The 21,339-nt window shown below is 47.1% G+C and overlaps 15 non-coding genes across 15 annotated transcripts; all 15 read left to right on the top strand.

The window, feature by feature from the left end:
• Window positions 1–82: 82 nt before the first annotated feature.
• Window positions 83–194, top strand: TRNAL-CAA (transfer RNA leucine (anticodon CAA)). The gene is made up of 2 exons: window positions 83–120; window positions 149–194. It is a non-coding gene; the product is annotated as a tRNA-Leu (tRNA).
• A 1,392-nt stretch (window positions 195–1,586) lies between these two features.
• On the top strand, window positions 1,587–1,659 carry TRNAV-UAC (transfer RNA valine (anticodon UAC)). Its single transcript has one exon. It is a non-coding gene; the product is annotated as a tRNA-Val (tRNA).
• Window positions 1,660–2,558: 899 nt separating this feature from the next.
• Window positions 2,559–2,631, top strand: TRNAV-AAC (transfer RNA valine (anticodon AAC)). The gene has a single exon. It is a non-coding gene; the product is annotated as a tRNA-Val (tRNA).
• A 1,794-nt stretch (window positions 2,632–4,425) lies between these two features.
• On the top strand, window positions 4,426–4,498 carry TRNAV-UAC (transfer RNA valine (anticodon UAC)). The gene has a single exon. It is a non-coding gene; the product is annotated as a tRNA-Val (tRNA).
• Window positions 4,499–4,939: 441 nt separating this feature from the next.
• TRNAP-AGG (transfer RNA proline (anticodon AGG)) lies at window positions 4,940–5,011 on the top strand. The gene has a single exon. It is a non-coding gene; the product is annotated as a tRNA-Pro (tRNA).
• A 3,224-nt stretch (window positions 5,012–8,235) lies between these two features.
• TRNAV-AAC (transfer RNA valine (anticodon AAC)) lies at window positions 8,236–8,308 on the top strand. The gene has a single exon. It is a non-coding gene; the product is annotated as a tRNA-Val (tRNA).
• A 1,794-nt stretch (window positions 8,309–10,102) lies between these two features.
• Window positions 10,103–10,175, top strand: TRNAV-UAC (transfer RNA valine (anticodon UAC)). The gene has a single exon. It is a non-coding gene; the product is annotated as a tRNA-Val (tRNA).
• A 441-nt stretch (window positions 10,176–10,616) lies between these two features.
• TRNAP-AGG (transfer RNA proline (anticodon AGG)) lies at window positions 10,617–10,688 on the top strand. The gene has a single exon. It is a non-coding gene; the product is annotated as a tRNA-Pro (tRNA).
• A 386-nt stretch (window positions 10,689–11,074) lies between these two features.
• Window positions 11,075–11,147, top strand: TRNAV-AAC (transfer RNA valine (anticodon AAC)). Its single transcript has one exon. It is a non-coding gene; the product is annotated as a tRNA-Val (tRNA).
• A 2,765-nt stretch (window positions 11,148–13,912) lies between these two features.
• TRNAV-AAC (transfer RNA valine (anticodon AAC)) lies at window positions 13,913–13,985 on the top strand. The gene has a single exon. It is a non-coding gene; the product is annotated as a tRNA-Val (tRNA).
• Window positions 13,986–14,273: 288 nt separating this feature from the next.
• Window positions 14,274–14,385, top strand: TRNAL-CAA (transfer RNA leucine (anticodon CAA)). Its single transcript has 2 exons — window positions 14,274–14,311; window positions 14,340–14,385. It is a non-coding gene; the product is annotated as a tRNA-Leu (tRNA).
• Window positions 14,386–16,749: 2,364 nt separating this feature from the next.
• On the top strand, window positions 16,750–16,822 carry TRNAV-AAC (transfer RNA valine (anticodon AAC)). The gene has a single exon. It is a non-coding gene; the product is annotated as a tRNA-Val (tRNA).
• A 1,794-nt stretch (window positions 16,823–18,616) lies between these two features.
• On the top strand, window positions 18,617–18,689 carry TRNAV-UAC (transfer RNA valine (anticodon UAC)). The gene has a single exon. It is a non-coding gene; the product is annotated as a tRNA-Val (tRNA).
• A 441-nt stretch (window positions 18,690–19,130) lies between these two features.
• TRNAP-AGG (transfer RNA proline (anticodon AGG)) lies at window positions 19,131–19,202 on the top strand. Its single transcript has one exon. It is a non-coding gene; the product is annotated as a tRNA-Pro (tRNA).
• Window positions 19,203–19,588: 386 nt separating this feature from the next.
• On the top strand, window positions 19,589–19,661 carry TRNAV-AAC (transfer RNA valine (anticodon AAC)). The gene has a single exon. It is a non-coding gene; the product is annotated as a tRNA-Val (tRNA).
• Window positions 19,662–21,339: the final 1,678 nt, after the last annotated feature.

Raw genomic sequence — 21,339 nt, 5'->3', positions numbered from 1 at the left:
CTTGTGACATTGCTGTGAACGTTGTAAGTGCAAACATTGGCAGGTGCAGTCAGAAGAGTCAAATCTGTGCACACCCAGGGCTGTCAGGATGGCCGAGTGGTCTAAGGCGCCAGACTCAAGAGAGCTTGATCTTCAGTGCAACTGAGACTTCTGGTCTCCTCATGGAGGCGTGGGTTCAAATCCCACTTCTGACAGGTTTCTTTTACACCCTTAAATCGTCCTGTTTTTTGCAGTGCATTCCCACACACCACAATCTTTGCACGGACCTGTAACATATGACGAGAAATCCACCAACGATCAGGCTGGGCCCTCAATCACAATTCCATGTATTCCTGGAAGGGACACCTCAGGCACACCTTCAGTTAAATTTGCACTCCATCACACAAACTGCCATGCTGGTTTCTCATTAAGCAGTTGATCCCATCTTTGTTGTGAGGCTCTCCTGCCACCTTTTGGGCGGAGAAGGCACTGTCCCTGCAACAACACAGGCAGACATGTTCAACAGGGCTTCCTGGTTATGTGGGAGGAGCAGATTGTCATTGGTCCCCCCTTGCGAATTTTAATTTACATAAGGAAGACAGAGAGGTATCTGGGAGTAGGCAGTACACACGGACATTGAACTCTATCTTGTGATTTGCAGCCAATTCTTGATTGAGGCAGGAGGAAAGGAGGTGACTTGCCCAAAAATGGCCATCCTGGGAATTCAGCCACCCTGGGGCTCCCAGGTTAGTGTTTCAGTCCTGCGAGCCACTCATATAAATCTCGCCTGATCTCGCCTGATCGAGCGCTGAGTGAGCGTGTTTGAATCCAAGAATCAAATGCCTCTGTCTTAGGAGCAAGAATTGGCAGGCCCTCCCTTGCATCGGGGGTGGAAGTCTATGGGGCAAGTGTCCAGGACTTGCAGAGGAGTACAAGTGCCAGAAAGTGCCACAGTTCTCATCAGCGCCTTTTTTCTGCTCTCTGGCAGCTAGGATATCGACTGATCCCTTCCTTGCAAGAGAGAAAAAAACAACACCTTGAGAGAAAACATGACTTTTTGTGGTTCACATAGAGAGAGAGCAGCCAAATAGCCCTGCTTTGTTTCTGAAAGACGCATCAGAAATTGCTTAAAATGCCAACTGGGGAATCAGGCTCGTTGGTCTAGGGGTATGATTCTCGCTTCGGGTGCGAGAGGTCCCGGATTCAAATCCCGGACGAGCCCATGCTGTGGAATTATTTTTAGGCTTCTTATTATATAGGGCCATTTCTTCTTTTCAATGCTATAAGACGCCGTGTATGGTGAGAAAGTTCCTTTCCCTCTACGCTATTTCCCACTTTTGGCGTATAGAATTTCAGTGCCGGACTTCTTTGCAACTGCTTTTCTGGGGTGGACCATCAGTGTAGGAAAATTAAATGCAAAGTGTTTTTCTAGTGTGGTTTCAGGTATGGTTTTAAAATCGCCTTTTGGAATAAAAGGGGTCCTCGTTCCTTTCTTCCAAAGAAAGAGATCGGGTAAGGAGGGTCCAACTTTGAGCTTCATGGACATTGGCCCTTGGTCTGTGCATTCCAGCCCACTACATGCCAAGAAGATTCCAGCAAGCGTGTCTGTTTCTGTAGTGTAGTGGTTATCACGTTCGCTTTACACGCGAAAGGTCCCTGGTTCGAGACCGGGCAGAAACAGCAGCTTTCTGTTTTTCACACAGTTTGCATTTACTCTCTCAATTTATAGGAAAGCTGAGATAATGGAAGCTGTCTATCCCTCACCAGCGTGACGTACTGTGCTCCAGGGGTATCAGTGACAGCTCAAAAAGAGAAGTGACGATAGTTTGCGCTATTCGTTTGCACGTCCTTGTGTACTGAAGGTTGGGCCTACTTCATGAAAGCAAGGCATGAGAGCAGAAATGGTTTTATTGACCTCACCGAGAGCATACACCTAGAACAAACAAAATGTCTGAAGGATAGAGGCATTTTCATTTCTTGTTCGATGACGGCCATGGAAAAGACAGCAACCATATTGCAGAAGAGAGCAGCATGTGCAGTTGCTTGCTTTGGGTGAAGCATTCACTAACTCGCTGCCAATAACCCCCGGAGCCGGTGCGAAAGGCGACTCTTGTGTGCCTCGGCTCGTTGGTCTAGGGGTATGATTCTCGATTAGGGTGCGAGAGGTCCCAGGTTCAAATCCCGGACGAGCCCTTTTTCAGAGGTAAACATACGAATCCTACTCAAAACTCACAATGCCTGACTATTTCTCATTACACTCGCCGCATTGTTGCACAAAATATTTTGAACCTCATAAGAAACATGGATCACCGTGCTTTTTCTGCCTTCATGCTTAGTCTGTGTGTGTCCCAGGTGATGCTTTCCCAAGCTGTACTTGCTGGCATTTAGGCATCAGATATTTGTCTGTCGATGCCTGCATAAGTCAATTTTTAATACGTCTAATTGCAAGTATGTTGGCTGATATCTCTGCAGTTTTCACACTTGTTCCTCGCTTTCTGAGTGGCTGCTGATACAGCAGAATAGAAGTAGAGAGAACCCTTGAGAGGAACCTTGCTCTAACAGTAAAACAGAGCAAGTGAGTTTCTGTAGTGTAGTGGTCATCACGTTCGCCTAACACGCGAAAGGTCCCCGGTTCGAGACCGGGCAGAAACACTGTGCATGAGCTGCTTTTATGTGCACCCTCTAAAACCTTATTATCTCAATGCAAGCTTAAGAAGAGGCGGTCCTTGAACCCAGCGAGCCATGGGAAACTTCCTTTACTTTTGCAAGACGAAACAAAGTAATCCGCATCCATCAGTGGTCGCTCTTGTGCCTAGCTTTTGTTTTTGTCATGCCATGTTGTATTGTGGGGTCTTTACACTTGTGACATTGCTGTGAACGTTGTAAGTGCAAACATTGGCAGGTGCAGTCAGAAGAGTCAGATCTGTGCACACCCAGGGCTGTCAGGCTGGCCGAGTGGTCTAAGGCGCCAGACTCAAGAGAGCTTGATCTTCAGTGCAACTGAGACTTCTGGTCTCCTCATGGAGGCGTGGGTTCAAATCCCACTTCTGACAGGTTTCTTTTACACCCTTAAATCGTCCTGTTTTTTGCAGTGCATTCCCACACACCACAATCTTTGCACGAACCTGTAACATATGACGAGAAATCCACCAACGATCAGGCTGGGCCCTCAATCACAATTCCATGTATTCCTGGAAGGGACACCTCAGGCACACCTTCAGTTAAATTTGCACTCCATCACACAAACTGCCGTGCTGGTTTCTCATTAAGCAGTTGATCCCATCTTTGTTGTGAGGCTCTCCTGCCACCTTTTGGGCGGAGAAGGCACTGTCCCTGCAACAACACAGGCAGACATGTTCAACAGGGCTTCCTGGTTATGTGGGAGGAGCAGATTGTCATTGGTCCCCCCTTGCGAATTTTAATTTACATAAGGAAGACAGAGAGGTATCTGGGAGTAGGCAGTACACACGGACATTGAACTCTATCTTGTGATTTGCAGCCAATTCTAGATTGAGGCAGGAGGAAAGGAGGTGACTTGCCCAAAAATGGCCATCCTGGGAATTCAGCCACCCTGGGGCTCCCAGGTTAGTGTTTCAGTCCTGCGAGCCACTCATATAAATCTCGCCTGATCGAGCCTGATCGAGCGCTGAGTGAGCGTGTTTGAATCCAAGAATCAAATGCCTCTGTCTTAGGAGCAAGAATTGGCAGGCCCTCCCTTGCATCTGGGGTGGAAGTCTATGGGGCAAGTGTCCAGGACTTGCAGAGGAGTACAAGTGCCAGAAAGTGCCTGCAGTTCTCATCAGCGCGTTTTTTCTGCTCTCTGGCAGCTAGGATATCGACTGATCCCTTCCTTGCAAGAGTGAAAAAAACAACACCTTGAGAGAAAACATGACTTTTTGTGGTTCACATAGAGAGAGAGCAGCCAAATAGCCCTGCTTTGTTTCTGAAAGACGCATCAGAAATTGCTAAAAATGCCGACTGGGGAATCAGGCTCGTTGGTCTAGGGGTATGATTATCGCTTCGGGTGCGAGAGGTCCCGGGTTCAAATCCCGGAAGAGCCCATGCTGTGGAATTATTTTTAGGCTGCTTATTATATAGGGCCATTTCTTCTTTTCAATGCTATAAGACGCCGTGTATGGTGAGAAAGTTCCTTTCCCTCTACGCTATTTCCCACTTTTGGCGTATAGAATTTCAGTGCCGGACTTCTTTGCAACTGCTTTTCTGGGGTGGACCATCAGTGTAGGAAAATTAAATGCAAAGTGTTTTTCTAGTGTGGTTTCAGGTATGGTTTTAAAATCGCCTTTTGGAATAAAAGGGGTCCTCGTTCCTTTCTTCCAAAGAAAGAGATCGGGTAAGGAGGGTCCAACTTTGAGCTTCATGGACATTGGCCCTTGGTCTGTGCATTCCAGCCCACTACATGCCAAGAAGATTCCAGCAAGCGTGTCTGTTTCTGTAGTGTAGTGGTTATCACGTTTGCTTTACACGCGAAAGGTCCCTGGTTCGAGACCGGGCAGAAACAGCAGCTTTCTGTTTTTCACACAGTTTGCATTTACTCTCTCAATTTATAGGAAAGCTGAGATAATGGAAGCTGTCTATCCCTCACCAGCGTGACGTACTGTGCTCCAGGGGTATCAGTGACAGCTCAAAAAGAGAAGTGACGATAGTTTGCGCTATTCGTTTGCACGTCCTTGTGTACTGAAGGTTGGGCCTACTTCATGAAAGCAAGGCATGAGAGCAGAAATGGTTTTATTGACCTCACCGAGAGCATACACCTAGAACAAACAAAATGTCTGAAGGATAGAGGCATTTTCATTTCTTGTTCGATGACGGCCATGGAAAAGACAGCAACCATATTGCAGAAGAGAGCAGCATGTGCAGTTGCTTGCTTTGGGTGAAGCATTCACTAACTCGCTGCCAATAACCCCCGGAGCCGGTGCAAAAGGCGACTCTTGTGTGCCTCGGCTCGTTGGTCTAGGGGTATGATTCTCGCTTAGGGTGCGAGAGGTCCCGGGTTCAAATCCCGGACGAGCCCTTTTTCAGAGGTAAACATACGAATCCTACTCAAAACTCACAATGCCTGACTATTTCTCATTACACTCGCCGCATTGTTGCACAAAATATTTTGAACCTCATAAGAAACATGGATCACCGTGCTTTTTCTGCCTTCATGCTTAGTCTGAGTGTGTCCCAGGTGATGCTTTCCCAAGCTGTACTTGCTGGCATTTAGGCATCAGATATTTGTCTGTCGATGCCTGCATAAGTCAATTTTTAATACGTCTAATTGCAAGTATGTTGGCTGATATCTCTGCAGTTTTCACACTTGCTCCTCGCTTTCTGAGTGGCTGCTGATACAGCAGAATAGAAGTAGAGAGAACCCTTGAGAGGAACCTTGCTCTAACAGTAAAACACAGCAAGTGAGTTTCTGTAGTGCAGTGGTCATCACGTTCGCCTAACACGCGAAAGGTCCCCGGTTCGAGACTGGGCAGAAACACTGTGCATGAGCTGCTTTTATGTGCACCCTCTAAAACCCTATTATCTCAATGCAAGATTAAGAAGAGGCGGTCCTTGAACCCAGCGAGCCATGGGAAACTTACTTTACTTTTGCAAGACGAAACAAAGTAATCCGCATCCATCAGTGGTCGCTCTTGTGCCTAGCTTTTTTTTTGTCATGCCATGTTGTATTGTGGGGTCTTTGCACTTGTGACATTGCTGTGAACGTTGTAAGTGCAAACATTGGCAGGTGCAGTCAGAAGAGTCAGATCTGTGCACAGCCAGGGCTGTCAGGATGGCCGAGTGGTCTAAGGTGCCAGACTCAAGAGAGCTTGATCTTCAGTGCAACTGAGACTTCTGGTCTCCTCATGGAGGCGTGGGTTCAAATCCCACTTCTGACAGGTTTCTTTTACACCCTTAAATCGTCCTGTTTTTTGCAGTGCATTCCCCACACACCACAATCTTTGCACGGACCTGTAACATATGACGAGAAATCCACCAACGATCAGGCTGGGCCCTCAATCACAATTCCATGTATTCCTGGAAGGGACACCTCAGGCACACCTTCAGTTAAATTTGCACTCCATCACACAAACTGCCGTGCTGGTTTCTCATTAAGCAGTTGATCCCATCTTTGTTGTGAGGCTCTCCTGCCACCTTTTGGGCGGAGAAGGCACTGTCCCTGCAACAACACAGGCAGACATGTTCAACAGGGCTTCCTGGTTATGTGGGAGGAGCAGATTGTCATTGGTCCCCCCTTGCGAATTTTAATTTACATAAGGAAGACAGAGAGGTATCTGGGAGTAGGCAGTACACACGGACATTGAACTCTATCTTGTGATTTGCAGCCAATTCTAGATTGAGGCAGGAGGAAAGGAGGTGACTTGCCCAAAAATGGCCATCCTGGGAATTCAGCCACCCTGGGGCTCCCAGGTTAGTGTTTCAGTCCTGCGAGCCACTCATATAAATCTCGCCTGATCTCGCCTGATCGAGCGCTGAGTGAGCGTGTTTGAATCCAAGAATCAAATGCCTCTGTCTTAGGAGCAAGAATTGGCAGGCCCTCCCTTGCATCGGGGGTGGAAGTCTATGGGGCAAGTGTCCAGGACTTGCAGAGGAGTACAAGTGCCAGAAAGTGCCACAGTTCTCATCAGCGCCTTTTTTCTGCTCTCTGGCAGCTAGGATATCGACTGATCCCTTCCTTGCAAGAGAGAAAAAAACAACACCTTGAGAGAAAACATGACTTTTTGTGGTTCACATAGAGAGAGAGCAGCCAAATAGCCCTGCTTTGTTTCTGAAAGACGCATCAGAAATTGCTTAAAATGCCAACTGGGGAATCAGGCTCGTTGGTCTAGGGGTATGATTCTCGCTTCGGGTGCGAGAGGTCCCGGATTCAAATCCCGGACGAGCCCATGCTGTGGAATTATTTTTAGGCTTCTTATTATATAGGGCCATTTCTTCTTTTCAATGCTATAAGACGCCGTGTATGGTGAGAAAGTTCCTTTCCCTCTACGCTATTTCCCACTTTTGGCGTATAGAATTTCAGTGCCGGACTTCTTTGCAACTGCTTTTCTGGGGTGGACCATCAGTGTAGGAAAATTAAATGCAAAGTGTTTTTCTAGTGTGGTTTCAGGTATGGTTTTAAAATCGCCTTTTGGAATAAAAGGGGTCCTCGTTCCTTTCTTCCAAAGAAAGAGATCGGGTAAGGAGGGTCCAACTTTGAGCTTCATGGACATTGGCCCTTGGTCTGTGCATTCCAGCCCACTACATGCCAAGAAGATTCCTGCAAGCGTGTCTGTTTCTGTAGTGTAGTGGTTATCACGTTCGCTTTACACGCGAAAGGTCCCTGGTTCGAGACCGGGCAGAAAGAGCAGTTTTCTGTTTTTCACACAGTTTGCATTTACTCTCTCAATTTATAGGAAAGCTGAGTTAATGGAAGCTGTCTATCCCTCACCAGCGTGACGTACTGTGCTCCAGGGGTATCAGTGACAGCTCAAAAAGAGAAGTGACGATAGTTTGCGCTATTCGTTTGCACGTCCTTGTGTACTGAAGGTTGGGCCTACTTCATGAAAGCAAGGCATGAGAGCAGAAATGGTTTTATTGACCTCACCGAGAGCATACACCTAGAACAAACAAAATGTCTGAAGGATAGAGGCATTTTCATTTCTTGTTCGATGACGGCCATGGAAAAGACAGCAACCATATTGCAGAAGAGAGCAGCATGTGCAGTTGCTTGCTTTGGGTGAAGCATTCACTAACTCGCTGCCAATAACCCCCGGAGCCGGTGCGAAAGGCGACTCTTGTGTGCCTCGGCTCGTTGGTCTAGGGGTATGATTCTCGATTAGGGTGCGAGAGGTCCCGGGTTCAAATCCCGGACGATCCCTTTTTCAGAGGTAAACATACGAATCCTACTCAAAACTCACAATGCCTGACTATTTCTCATTACACTCTCCGCATTGTTGCACAAAATATTTTGAACCTCATAAGAAACATGGATCACCGTGCTTTTTCTGCCTTCATGCTTAGTCTGTGTGTGTCCCAGGTGATGCTTTCCCAAGCTGTACTTGCTGGCATTTAGGCATCAGATATTTGTCTGTCGATGCCTGCATAAGTCAATTTTTAATACGTCTAATTGCAAGTATGTTGGCTGATATCTCTGCAGTTTTCACACTTGTTCCTCGCTTTCTGAGTGGCTGCTGATACAGCAGAATAGAAGTAGAGAGAACCCTTGAGAGGAACCTTGCTCTAACAGTAAAACAGAGCAAGTGAGTTTCTGTAGTGTAGTGGTCATCACGTTCGCCTAACACGCGAAAGGTCCCCGGTTCGAGACCGGGCAGAAACACTGTGCATGAGCTGCTTTTATGTGCACCCTCTAAAACCTTATTATCTCAATGCAAGCTTAAGAAGAGGCGGTCCTTGAACCCAGCGAGCCATGGGAAACTTCCTTTACTTTTGCAAGACGAAACAAAGTAATCCGCATCCATCAGTGGTCGCTCTTGTGCCTAGCTTTTGTTTTTGTCATGCCATGATGTATTGTGGGGTCTTTACACTTGTGACATTGCTGTGAACGTTGTAAGTGCAAACATTGGCAGGTGCAGTCAGAAGAGTCAGATCTGTGCACACCCAGGGCTGTCAGGCTGGCCGAGTGGTCTAAGGCGCCAGACTCAAGAGAGCTTGATCTTCAGTGCAACTGAGACTTCTGGTCTCCTCATGGAGGCGTGGGTTCAAATCCCACTTCTGACAGGTTTCTTTTACACCCTTAAATCGTCCTGTTTTTTGCAGTGCATTCCCACACACCACAATCTTTGCACGGACCTGTAACATATGACGAGAAATCCACCAACGATCAGGCTGGGCCCTCAATCACAATTCCATGTATTCCTGGAAGGGACACCTCAGGCACACCTTCAGTTAAATTTGCACTCCATCACACAAACTGCTGTGCTGGTTTCTCATTAAGCAGTTGATCCCATCTTTGTTGTGAGGCTCTCCTGCCACCTTTTGGGCGGAGAAGGCACTGTCCCTGCAACAACACAGGCAGACATGTTCAACAGGGCTTCCTGGTTATGTGGGAGGAGCAGATTGTCATTGGTCCCCCCTTGCGAATTTTAATTTACATAAGGAAGACAGAGAGGTATCTGGGAGTAGGCAGTACACACGGACATTGAACTCTATCTTGTGATTTGCAGCCAATTCTAGATTGAGGCAGGAGGAAAGGAGGTGACTTGCCCAAAAATGGCCATCCTGGGAATTCAGCCACCCTGGGGCTCCCAGGTTAGTGTTTCAGTCCTGCGAGCCACTCATATAAATCTCGCCTGATCGAGCCTGATCGAGCGCTGAGTGAGCGTGTTTGAATCCAAGAATCAAATGCCTCTGTCTTAGGAGCAAGAATTGGCAGGCCCTCCCTTGCATCTGGGGTGGAAGTCTATGGGGCAAGTGTCCAGGACTTGCAGAGGAGTACAAGTGCCAGAAAGTGCCTGCAGTTCTCATCAGCGCGTTTTTTCTGCTCTCTGGCAGCTAGGATATCGACTGATCCCTTCCTTGCAAGAGTGAAAAAAACAACACCTTGAGAGAAAACATGACTTTTTGTGGTTCACATAGAGATAGAGCAGCCAAATAGCCCTGCTTTGTTTCTGAAAGACGCATCAGAAATTGCTAAAAATGCCGACTGGGGAATCAGGCTCGTTGGTCTAGGGGTATGATTCTCGCTTCGGGTGCGAGAGGTCCCGGGTTCAAATCCCGGAAGAGCCCATGCTGTGGAATTACTTTTAGGCTGCTTATTATATAGGGCCATTTCTTCTTTTCAATGCTATAAGACGCCGTGTATGGTGAGAAAGTTCCTTTCCCTCTACGCTATTTCCCACTTTTGGCGTATAGAATTTCAGTGCCGGACTTCTTTGCAACTGCTTTTCTGGGGTGGACCATCAGTGTAGGAAAATTAAATGCAAAGTGTTTTTCTAGTGTGGTTTCAGGTATGGTTTTAAAATCGCCTTTTGGAATAAAAGGGGTCCTCGTTCCTTTCTTCCAAAGAAAGAGATCGGGTAAGGAGGGTCCAACTTTGAGCTTCATGGACATTGGCCCTTGGTCTGTGCATTCCAGCCCACTACATGCCAAGAAGATTCCAGCAAGCGTGTCTGTTTCTGTAGTGTAGTGGTTATCACGTTTGCTTTACACGCGAAAGGTCCCTGGTTCGAGACCGGGCAGAAACAGCAGCTTTCTGTTTTTCACACAGTTTGCATTTACTCTCTCAATTTATAGGAAAGCTGAGATAATGGAAGCTGTCTATCCCTCACCAGCGTGACGTACTGTGCTCCAGGGGTATCAGTGACAGCTCAAAAAGAGAAGTGACGATAGTTTGCGCTATTCGTTTGCACGTCATTGTGTACTGAAGGTTGGGCCTACTTCATGAAAGCAAGGCATGAGAGCAGAAATGGTTTTATTGACCTCACCGAGAGCATACACCTAGAACAAACAAAATGTCTGAAGGATAGAGGCATTTTCATTTCTTGTTCGATGACGGCCATGGAAAAGACAGCAACCATATTGCAGAAGAGAGCAGCATGTGCAGTTGCTTGCTTTGGGTGAAGCATTCACTAACTCGCTGCCAATAACCCCCGGAGCCGGTGCGAAAGGCGACTCTTGTGTGCCTCGGCTCGTTGGTCTAGGGGTATGATTCTCGCTTAGGGTGCGAGAGGTCCCGGGTTCAAATCCCGGACGAGCCCTTTTTCAGAGGTAAACATACGAATCCTACTCAAAACTCACAATGCCTGACTATTTCTCATTACACTCGCCGCATTGTTGCACAAAATATTTTGAACCTCATAAGAAACATGGATCACCGTGCTTTTTCTGCCTTCATGCTTAGTCTGAGTGTGTCCCAGGTGATGCTTTCCCAAGCTGTACTTGCTGGCATTTAGGCATCAGATATTTGTCTGTCGATGCCTGCATAAGTCAATTTTTAATACGTCTAATTGCAAGTATGTTGGCTGATATCTCTGCAGTTTTCACACTTGCTCCTCGCTTTCTGAGTGGCTGCTGATACAGCAGAATAGAAGTAGAGAGAACCCTTGAGAGGAACCTTGCTCTAACAGTAAAACACAGCAAATGAGTTTCTGTAGTGCAGTGGTCATCACGTTCGCCTAACACGCGAAAGGTCCCCGGTTCGAGACCGGGCAGAAACACTGTGCATGAGCTGCTTTTATGTGCACCCTCTAAAACCCTATTATCTCAATGCAAGCTTAAGAAGAGGCGGTCCTTGAACCCAGCGAGCCATGGGAAACTTCCTTTACTTTTGCAAGACGAAACAAAGTAATCCGCATCCATCAGTGATCGCTCTTGTACCTAGCTTTTTTTTTGTCATGCCATGTTGTATTGTGGGGTCTTTACACTTGTGACATTGCTGTGAACGTTGTAAGTGCAAACATTGTCAGGTGCAGTCAGAAGAGTCAGATCTGTGCACAGCCAGGGCTGTCAGGATTGCCGAGTGGTCTAAGGCGCCAGACTCAAGAGAGCTTGATCTTCAGTGCAACTGAGACTTCTGGTCTCCTCATGGAGGCGTGGGTTCAAATCCCACTTCTGACAGGTTTCTTTTACACCCTTAAATCGTCCTGTTTTTTGCAGTGCATTCCCCACACACCACAATCTTTGCACGGACCTGTAACATATGACGAGAAATCCACCAACGATCAGGCTGGGCCCTCAATCACAATTCCATGTATTCCTGGAAGGGACACCTCAGGCACACCTTCCGTTAAATTTGCACTCCATCACACAAACTGCCGTGCTGGTTTCTCATTAAGCAGTTGATCCCATCTTTGTTGTGAGGCTCTCCTGCCACCTTTTGGGCGGAGAAGGCACTGTCCCTGCAACAACACAGGCAGACATGTTCAACAGGGCTTCCTGGTTATGTGGGAGGAGCAGATTGTCATTGGTCCCCCCTTGCGAATTTTAATTTACATAAGGAAGACAGAGAGGTATCTGGGAGTAGGCAGTACACACGGACATTGAACTCTATCTTGTGATTTGCAGCCAATTCTAGATTGAGGCAGGAGGAAAGGAGGTGACTTGCCCAAAAATGGCCATCCTGGGAATTCAGCCACCCTGGGGCTCCCAGGTTAGTGTTTCAGTCCTGCGAGCCACTCATATAAATCTCGCCTGATCGAGCCTGATCGAGCGCTGAGTGAGCGTGTTTGAATCCAAGAATCAAATGCCTCTGTCTTAGGAGCAAGAATTGGCAGGCCCTCCCTTGCATCTGGGGTGGAAGTCTATAGGGCAAGTGTCCAGGACTTGCAGAGGAGTACAAGTGCCAGAAAGTGCCACAGTTCTCATCAGCGCCTTTTTTCTGCTCTCTGGCAGCTAGGATATCGACTGATCCCTTCCTTGCAAGAGTGAAAAAAACAACACCTTGAGAGAAAACATGACTTTTTGTGGTTCACATAGAGAGAGAGCAGCCAAATAGCCCTGCTTTGTTTCTGAAAGACGCATCAGAAATTGCTTAAAATGCCAACTGGGAAATCAGGCTCGTTGGTCTAGGGGTATGATTCTCGCTTCGGGTGCAAGAGGTCCCGGATTCAAATCCCGGACGAGCCCATGCTGTGGAATTATTTTTAGGCTTCTTATTATATAGGGCCATTTCTTCTTTTCAATGCTATAAGACGCCGTGTATGGTGAGAAAGTTCCTTTCCCTCTACGCTATTTCCCACTTTTGGCGTATAGAATTTCAGTGCCGGACTTCTTTGCAACTGCTTTTCTGGGGTGGACCATCAGTGTAGGAAAATTAAATGCAAAGTGTTTTTCTAGTGTGGTTTCAGGTATGGTTTTAAAATCGCCTTTTGGAATGAAAGGGGTCCTCGTTCCTTTCTTCCAAAGAAAGAGATCGGGTAAGGAGGGTCCAACTTTGAGCTTCATGGACATTGGCCCTGGGTCTGTGCATTCCAGCCCACTACATGCCAAGAAGATTCCTGCAAGCGTGTCTGTTTCTGTAGTGTAGTGGTTATCACGTTCGCTTTACACGCGAAAGGTCCCTGGTTCGAGACCGGGCAGAAAGAGCAGTTTTCTGTTTTTCACACAGTTTGCATTTACTCTCTCAATTTATAGGAAAGCTGAGATAATGGAAGCTGTCTATCCCTCACCAGCGTGACGTACTGTGCTCCAGGGGTATCAGTGACAGCTCAAAAAGAGAAGTGACGATAGTTTGCGCTATTCGTTTGCACGTCCTTGTGTACTGAAGGTTGGGCCTACTTCATGAAAGCAAGGCATGAGAGCAGAAATGGTTTTATTGACCTCACCGAGAGCATACACCTAGAACAAACAAAATGTCTGAAGGATAGAGGCATTTTCATTTCTTGTTCGATGACGGCCATGGAAAAGACAGCAACCATATTGCAGAAGAGAGCAGCATGTGCAGTTGCTTGCTTTGGGTGAAGCATTCACTAACTCGCTGCCAATAACCCCCGGAGCCGGTGCGAAAGGCGACTCTTGTGTGCCTCGGCTCGTTGGTCTAGGGGTATGATTCTCGATTAGGGTGCGAGAGGTCCCGGGTTCAAATCCCGGACGAGCCCTTTTTCAGAGGTAAACATACGAATCCTACTCAAAACTCACAATGCCTGACTATTTCTCATTACACTCGCCGCATTGTTGCACAAAATATTTTGAACCTCATAAGAAACATGGATCACCATGCTTTTTCTGCCTTCATGCTTAGTCTGTGTGTGTCCCAGGTGATGCTTTCCCAAGCTGTACTTGCTGGCATTTAGGCATCAGATATTTGTCTGTCGATGCCTGCATAAGTCAATTTTTAATACGTCTAATTGCAAGTATGTTGGCTGATATCTCTGCAGTTTTCACACTTGTTCCTCGCTTTCTGAGTGGCTGCTGATACAGCAGAATAGAAGTAGAGAGAACCCTTGAGAGGAACCTTGCTCTAACAGTAAAACACAGCAAGTGAGTTTCTGTAGTGTAGTGGTCATCACGTTCGCCTAACACGCGAAAGGTCCCCGGTTCGAGACCGGGCAGAAACACTGTGAATGTGCTGCTTTTATGTGCACCCTCTAAAACCTTATTATCTCAATGCAAGCTTAAGAAGAGGCGGTCCTTGAACCCAGCGAGCCGTGGGAAACTTCCTTTACTTTTGCAAGACGAAACAAAGTAATCCGCATCCATCAGTGGTCGCTCTTGTGCCTAGCTTTTTTTTTGTCATGCCATGTTGTATTGTGGGGTCTTTACACTTGTGACATTGCTGTGAACGTTGTAAGTGCAAACATTGGCAGGTGCAGTCAGAAGAGTCAGATCTGTGCACACCCAGGGCTGTCAGGATGGCCGAGTGGTCTAAGGCGCCAGACTCAAGAGAGCTTGATCTTCAGTGCAACTGAGACTTCTGGTCTCCTCATGGAGGCGTGGGTTCAAATCCCACTTCTGACAGGTTTCTTTTACACCCTTAAATCGTCCTGTTTTTTGCAGTGCATTCCCACACACCACAATCTTTGCACGGACCTGTAACATATGACGAGAAATCCACCAACGATCAGGCTGGGCCCTCAATCACAATTCCATGTATTCCTGGAAGGGACACCTCAGGCACACCTTCAGTTAAATTTGCACTCCATCACACAAACTGCCGTGCTGGTTTCTCATTAAGCAGTTGATCCCATCTTTGTTGTGAGGCTCTCCTGCCACCTTTTGGGCGGAGAAGGCACTGTCCCTGCAACAACACAGGCAGACATGTTCAACAGGGCTTCCTGGTTATGTGGGAGGAGCAGATTGTCATTGGTCCCCCCTTGCGAATTTTAATTTACATAAGGAAGAGAGAGAGGTATCTGGGAGTAGGCAGTACACACGGACATTGAACTCTATCTTGTGATTTGCAGCCAATTCTAGATTGAGGCAGGAGGAAAGGAGGTGACTTGCCCAAAAATGGCCATCCTGGGAATTCAGCCACCCTGGGGCTCCCAGGTTAGTGTTTCAGTCCTGCGAGCCACTCATATAAATCTCGCCTGATCTCGCCTGATCGAGCGCTGAGTGAGCGTGTTTGAATCCAAGAATCAAATGCCTCTGTCTTAGGAGCAAGAATTGGCAGGCCCTCCCTTGCATCGGGGGTGGAAGTCTATGGGGCAAGTGTCCAGGACTTGCAGAGGAGTACAAGTGCCAGAAAGTGCCACAGTTCTCATCAGCGCCTTTTTTCTGCTCTCTGGCAGCTAGGATATCGACTGATCCCTTCCTTGCAAGAGAGAAAAAAACAACACCTTGAGAGAAAACATGACTTTTTGTGGTTCACATAGAGAGAGAGCAGCCAAATAGCCCTGCTTTGTTTCTGAAAGACGCATCAGAAATTGCTTAAAATGCCAACTGGGGAATCAGGCTCGTTGGTCTAGGGGTATGATTCTCGCTTCGGGTGCGAGAGGTCCCGGATTCAAATCCCGGACGAGCCCATGCTGTGGAATTATTTTTAGGCTTCTTATTATATAGGGCCATTTCTTCTTTTCAATGCTATAAGACGCCGTGTATGGTGAGAAAGTTCCTTTCCCTCTACGCTATTTCCCACTTTTGGCGTATAGAATTTCAGTGCCGGACTTCTTTGCAACTGCTTTTCTGGGGTGGACCATCAGTGTAGGAAAATTAAATGCAAAGTGTTTTTCTAGTGTGGTTTCAGGTATGGTTTTAAAATCGCCTTTTGGAATAAAAGGGGTCCTCGTTCCTTTCTTCCAAAGAAAGAGATCGGGTAAGGAGGGTCCAACTTTGAGCTTCATGGACATTGGCCCTTGGTCTGTGCATTCCAGCCCACTACATGCCAAGAAGATTCCTGCAAGCGTGTCTGTTTCTGTAGTGTAGTGGTTATCACGTTCGCTTTACACGCGAAAGGTCCCTGGTTCGAGACCGGGCAGAAAGAGCAGTTTTCTGTTTTTCACACAGTTTGCATTTACTCTCTCAATTTATAGGAAAGCTGAGATAATGGAAGCTGTCTATCCCTCACCAGCGTGACGTACTGTGCTCCAGGGGTATCAGTGACAGCTCAAAAAGAGAAGTGACGATAGTTTGCGCTATTCGTTTGCACGTCCTTGTGTACTGAAGGTTGGGCCTACTTCATGAAAGCAAGGCATGAGAGCAGAAATGGTTTTATTGACCTCACCGAGAGCATACACCTAGAACAAACAAAATGTCTGAAGGATAGAGGCATTTTCATTTCTTGTTCGATGACGGCCATGGAAAAGACAGCAACCATATTGCAGAAGAGAGCAGCATGTGCAGTTGCTTGCTTTGGGTGAAGCATTCACTAACTCGCTGCCAATAACCCCCGGAGCCGGTGCGAAAGGCGACTCTTGTGTGCCTCGGCTCGTTGGTCTAGGGGTATGATTCTCGATTAGGGTGCGAGAGGTCCCGGGTTCAAATCCCGGACGATCCCTTTTTCAGAGGTAAACATACGAATCCTACTCAAAACTCACAATGCCTGACTATTTCTCATTACACTCGCCGCATTGTTGCACAAAATATTTTGAACCTCATAAGAAACATGGATCACCGTGCTTTTTCTGCCTTCATGCTTAGTCTGTGTGTGTCCCAGGTGATGCTTTCCCAAGCTGTACTTGCTGGCATTTAGGCATCAGATATTTGTCTGTCGATGCCTGCATAAGTCAATTTTTAATACGTCTAATTGCAAGTATGTTGGCTGATATCTCTGCAGTTTTCACACTTGTTCCTCGCTTTCTGAGTGGCTGCTGATACAGCAGAATAGAAGTAGAGAGAACCCTTGAGAGGAACCTTGCTCTAACGGTAAAACAGAGCAAGTGAGTTTCTGTAGTGTAGTGGTCATCACGTTCGCCTAACACGCGAAAGGTCCCCGGTTCGAGACCGGGCAGAAACACTGTGCATGAGCTGCTTTTATGTGCACCCTCTAAAACCTTATTATCTCAATGCAAGCTTAAGAAGAGGCGGTCCTTGAACCCAGCGAGCCATGGGAAACTTCCTTTACTTTTGCAAGACGAAACAAAGTAATCCGCATCCATCAGTGGTCGCTCTTGTGCCTAGCTTTTGTTTTTGTCATGCCATGTTGTATTGTGGGGTCTTTACACTTGTGACATTGCTGTGAACGTTGTAAGTGCAAACATTGGCAGGTGCAGTCAGAAGAGTCAGATCTGTGCACACCCAGGGCTGTCAGGCTGGCCGAGTGGTCTAAGGCGCCAGACTCAAGAGAGCTTGATCTTCAGTGCAACTGAGACTTCTGGTCTCCTCATGGAGGCGTGGGTTCAAATCCCACTTCTGACAGGTTTCTTTTACACCCTTAAATCGTCCTGTTTTTTGCAGTGCATTCCCACACACCACAATCTTTGCACGGACCTGTAACATATGACGAGAAATCCACCAACGATCAGGCTGGGCCCTCAATCACAATTCCATGTATTCCTGGAAGGGACACCTCAGGCACACCTTCAGTTAAATTTGCACTCCATCACACAAACTGCTGTGCTGGTTTCTCATTAAGCAGTTGATCCCATCTTTGTTGTGAGGCTCTCCTGCCACCTTTTGGGCGGAGAAGGCACTGTCCCTGCAACAACACAGGCAGACATGTTCAACAGGGCTTCCTGGTTATGTGGGAGGAGCAGATTGTCATTGGTCCCCCCTTGCGAATTTTAATTTACATAAGGAAGACAGAGAGGTATCTGGGAGTAGGCAGTACACACGGACATTGAACTCTATCTTGTGATTTGCAGCCAATTCTAGATTGAGGCAGGAGGAAAGGAGGTGACTTGCCCAAAAATGGCCATCCTGGGAATTCAGCCACCCTGGGGCTCCCAGGTTAGTGTTTCAGTCCTGCGAGCCACTCATATAAATCTCGCCTGATCGAGCCTGATCGAGCGCTGAGTGAGCGTGTTTGAATCCAAGAATCAAATGCCTCTGTCTTAGGAGCAAGAATTGGCAGGCCCTCCCTTGCATCTGGGGTGGAAGTCTATGGGGCAAGTGTCCAGGACTTGCAGAGGAGTACAAGTGCCAGAAAGTGCCTGCAGTTCTCATCAGCGCGTTTTTTCTGCTCTCTGGCAGCTAGGATATCGACTGATCCCTTCCTTGCAAGAGTGAAAAAAACAACACCTTGAGAGAAAACATGACTTTTTGTGGTTCACATAGAGATAGAGCAGCCAAATAGCCCTGCTTTGTTTCTGAAAGACGCATCAGAAATTGCTAAAAATGCCGACTGGGGAATCAGGCTCGTTGGTCTAGGGGTATGATTCTCGCTTCGGGTGCGAGAGGTCCCGGGTTCAAATCCCGGAAGAGCCCATGCTGTGGAATTACTTTTAGGCTGCTTATTATATAGGGCCATTTCTTCTTTTCAATGCTATAAGACGCCGTGTATGGTGAGAAAGTTCCTTTCCCTCTACGCTATTTCCCACTTTTGGCGTATAGAATTTCAGTGCCGGACTTCTTTGCAACTGCTTTTCTGGGGTGGACCATCAGTGTAGGAAAATTAAATGCAAAGTGTTTTTCTAGTGTGGTTTCAGGTATGGTTTTAAAATCGCCTTTTGGAATAAAAGGGGTCCTCGTTCCTTTCTTCCAAAGAAAGAGATCGGGTAAGGAGGGTCCAACTTTGAGCTTCATGGACATTGGCCCTTGGTCTGTGCATTCCAGCCCACTACATGCCAAGAAGATTCCAGCAAGCGTGTCTGTTTCTGTAGTGTAGTGGTTATCACGTTTGCTTTACACGCGAAAGGTCCCTGGTTCGAGACCGGGCAGAAACAGCAGCTTTCTGTTTTTCACACAGTTTGCATTTACTCTCTCAATTTATAGGAAAGCTGAGATAATGGAAGCTGTCTATCCCTCACCAGCGTGACGTACTGTGCTCCAGGGGTATCAGTGACAGCTCAAAAAGAGAAGTGACGATAGTTTGCGCTATTCGTTTGCACGTCATTGTGTACTGAAGGTTGGGCCTACTTCATGAAAGCAAGGCATGAGAGCAGAAATGGTTTTATTGACCTCACCGAGAGCATACACCTAGAACAAACAAAATGTCTGAAGGATAGAGGCATTTTCATTTCTTGTTCGATGACGGCCATGGAAAAGACAGCAACCATATTGCAGAAGAGAGCAGCATGTGCAGTTGCTTGCTTTGGGTGAAGCATTCACTAACTCGCTGCCAATAACCCCCGGAGCCGGTGCGAAAGGCGACTCTTGTGTGCCTCGGCTCGTTGGTCTAGGGGTATGATTCTCGCTTAGGGTGCGAGAGGTCCCGGGTTCAAATCCCGGACGAGCCCTTTTTCAGAGGTAAACATACGAATCCTACTCAAAACTCACAATGCCTGACTATTTCTCATTACACTCGCCGCATTGTTGCACAAAATATTTTGAACCTCATAAGAAACATGGATCACCGTGCTTTTTCTGCCTTCATGCTTAGTCTGAGTGTGTCCCAGGTGATGCTTTCCCAAGCTGTACTTGCTGGCATTTAGGCATCAGATATTTGTCTGTCGATGCCTGCATAAGTCAATTTTTAATACGTCTAATTGCAAGTATGTTGGCTGATATCTCTGCAGTTTTCACACTTGCTCCTCGCTTTCTGAGTGGCTGCTGATACAGCAGAATAGAAGTAGAGAGAACCCTTGAGAGGAACCTTGCTCTAACAGTAAAACACAGCAAGTGAGTTTCTGTAGTGCAGTGGTCATCACGTTCGCCTAACACGCGAAAGGTCCCCGGTTCGAGACCGGGCAGAAACACTGTGCATGAGCTGCTTTTATGTGCACCCTCTAAAACCCTATTATCTCAATGCAAGCTTAAGAAGAGGCGGTCCTTGAACCCAGCGAGCCATGGGAAACTTCCTTTACTTTTGCAAGACGAAACAAAGTAATCCGCATCCATCAGTGATCGCTCTTGTACCTAGCTTTTTTTTTGTCATGCCATGTTGTATTGTGGGGTCTTTACACTTGTGACATTGCTGTGAACGTTGTAAGTGCAAACATTGTCAGGTGCAGTCAGAAGAGTCAGATCTGTGCACAGCCAGGGCTGTCAGGATTGCCGAGTGGTCTAAGGCGCCAGACTCAAGAGAGCTTGATCTTCAGTGCAACTGAGACTTCTGGTCTCCTCATGGAGGCGTGGGTTCAAATCCCACTTCTGACAGGTTTCTTTTACACCCTTAAATCGTCCTGTTTTTTGCAGTGCATTCCCCACACACCACAATCTTTGCACGGACCTGTAACATATGACGAGAAATCCACCAACGATCAGGCTGGGCCCTCAATCACAATTCCATGTATTCCTGGAAGGGACACCTCAGGCACACCTTCCGTTAAATTTGCACTCCATCACACAAACTGCCGTGCTGGTTTCTCATTAAGCAGTTGATCCCATCTTTGTTGTGAGGCTCTCCTGCCACCTTTTGGGCGGAGAAGGCACTGTCCCTGCAACAACACAGGCAGACATGTTCAACAGGGCTTCCTGGTTATGTGGGAGGAGCAGATTGTCATTGGTCCCCCCTTGCGAATTTTAATTTACATAAGGAAGACAGAGAGGTATCTGGGAGTAGGCAGTACACACGGACATTGAACTCTATCTTGTGATTTGCAGCCAATTCTAGATTGAGGCAGGAGGAAAGGAGGTGACTTGCCCAAAAATGGCCATCCTGGGAATTCAGCCACCCTGGGGCTCCCAGGTTAGTGTTTCAGTCCTGCGAGACACTCATATAAATCTCGCCTGATCGAGCCTGATCGAGCGCTGAGTGAGCGTGTTTGAATCCAAGAATCAAATGCCTCTGTCTTAGGAGCAAGAATTGGCAGGCCCTCCCTTGCATCTGGGGTGGAAGTCTATAGGGCAAGTGTCCAGGACTTGCAGAGGAGTACAAGTGCCAGAAAGTGCCACAGTTCTCATCAGCGCCTTTTTTCTGCTCTCTGGCAGCTAGGATATCGACTGATCCCTTCCTTGCAAGAGTGAAAAAAACAACACCTTGAGAGAAAACATGACTTTTTGTGGTTCACATAGAGAGAGAGCAGCCAAATAGCCCTGCTTTGTTTCTGAAAGACGCATCAGAAATTGCTTAAAATGCCAACTGGGAAATCAGGCTCGTTGGTCTAGGGGTATGATTCTCGCTTCGGGTGCAAGAGGTCCCGGATTCAAATCCCGGACGAGCCCATGCTGTGGAATTATTTTTAGGCTTCTTATTATATAGGGCCATTTCTTCTTTTCAATGCTATAAGACGCCGTGTATGGTGAGAAAGTTCCTTTCCCTCTACGCTATTTCCCACTTTTGGCGTATAGAATTTCAGTGCCGGACTTCTTTGCAACTGCTTTTCTGGGGTGGACCATCAGTGTAGGAAAATTAAATGCAAAGTGTTTTTCTAGTGTGGTTTCAGGTATGGTTTTAAAATCGCCTTTTGGAATAAAAGGGGTCCTCGTTCCTTT

This window comes from Triturus cristatus, chromosome 10, assembly GCF_964204655.1.
Source record: "Triturus cristatus chromosome 10, aTriCri1.1, whole genome shotgun sequence".
In the NCBI taxonomy this organism is placed as follows: domain Eukaryota; kingdom Metazoa; phylum Chordata; class Amphibia; order Caudata; family Salamandridae; genus Triturus; species Triturus cristatus.
This window is presented reverse-complemented; position numbering and strand designations above follow the sequence as displayed.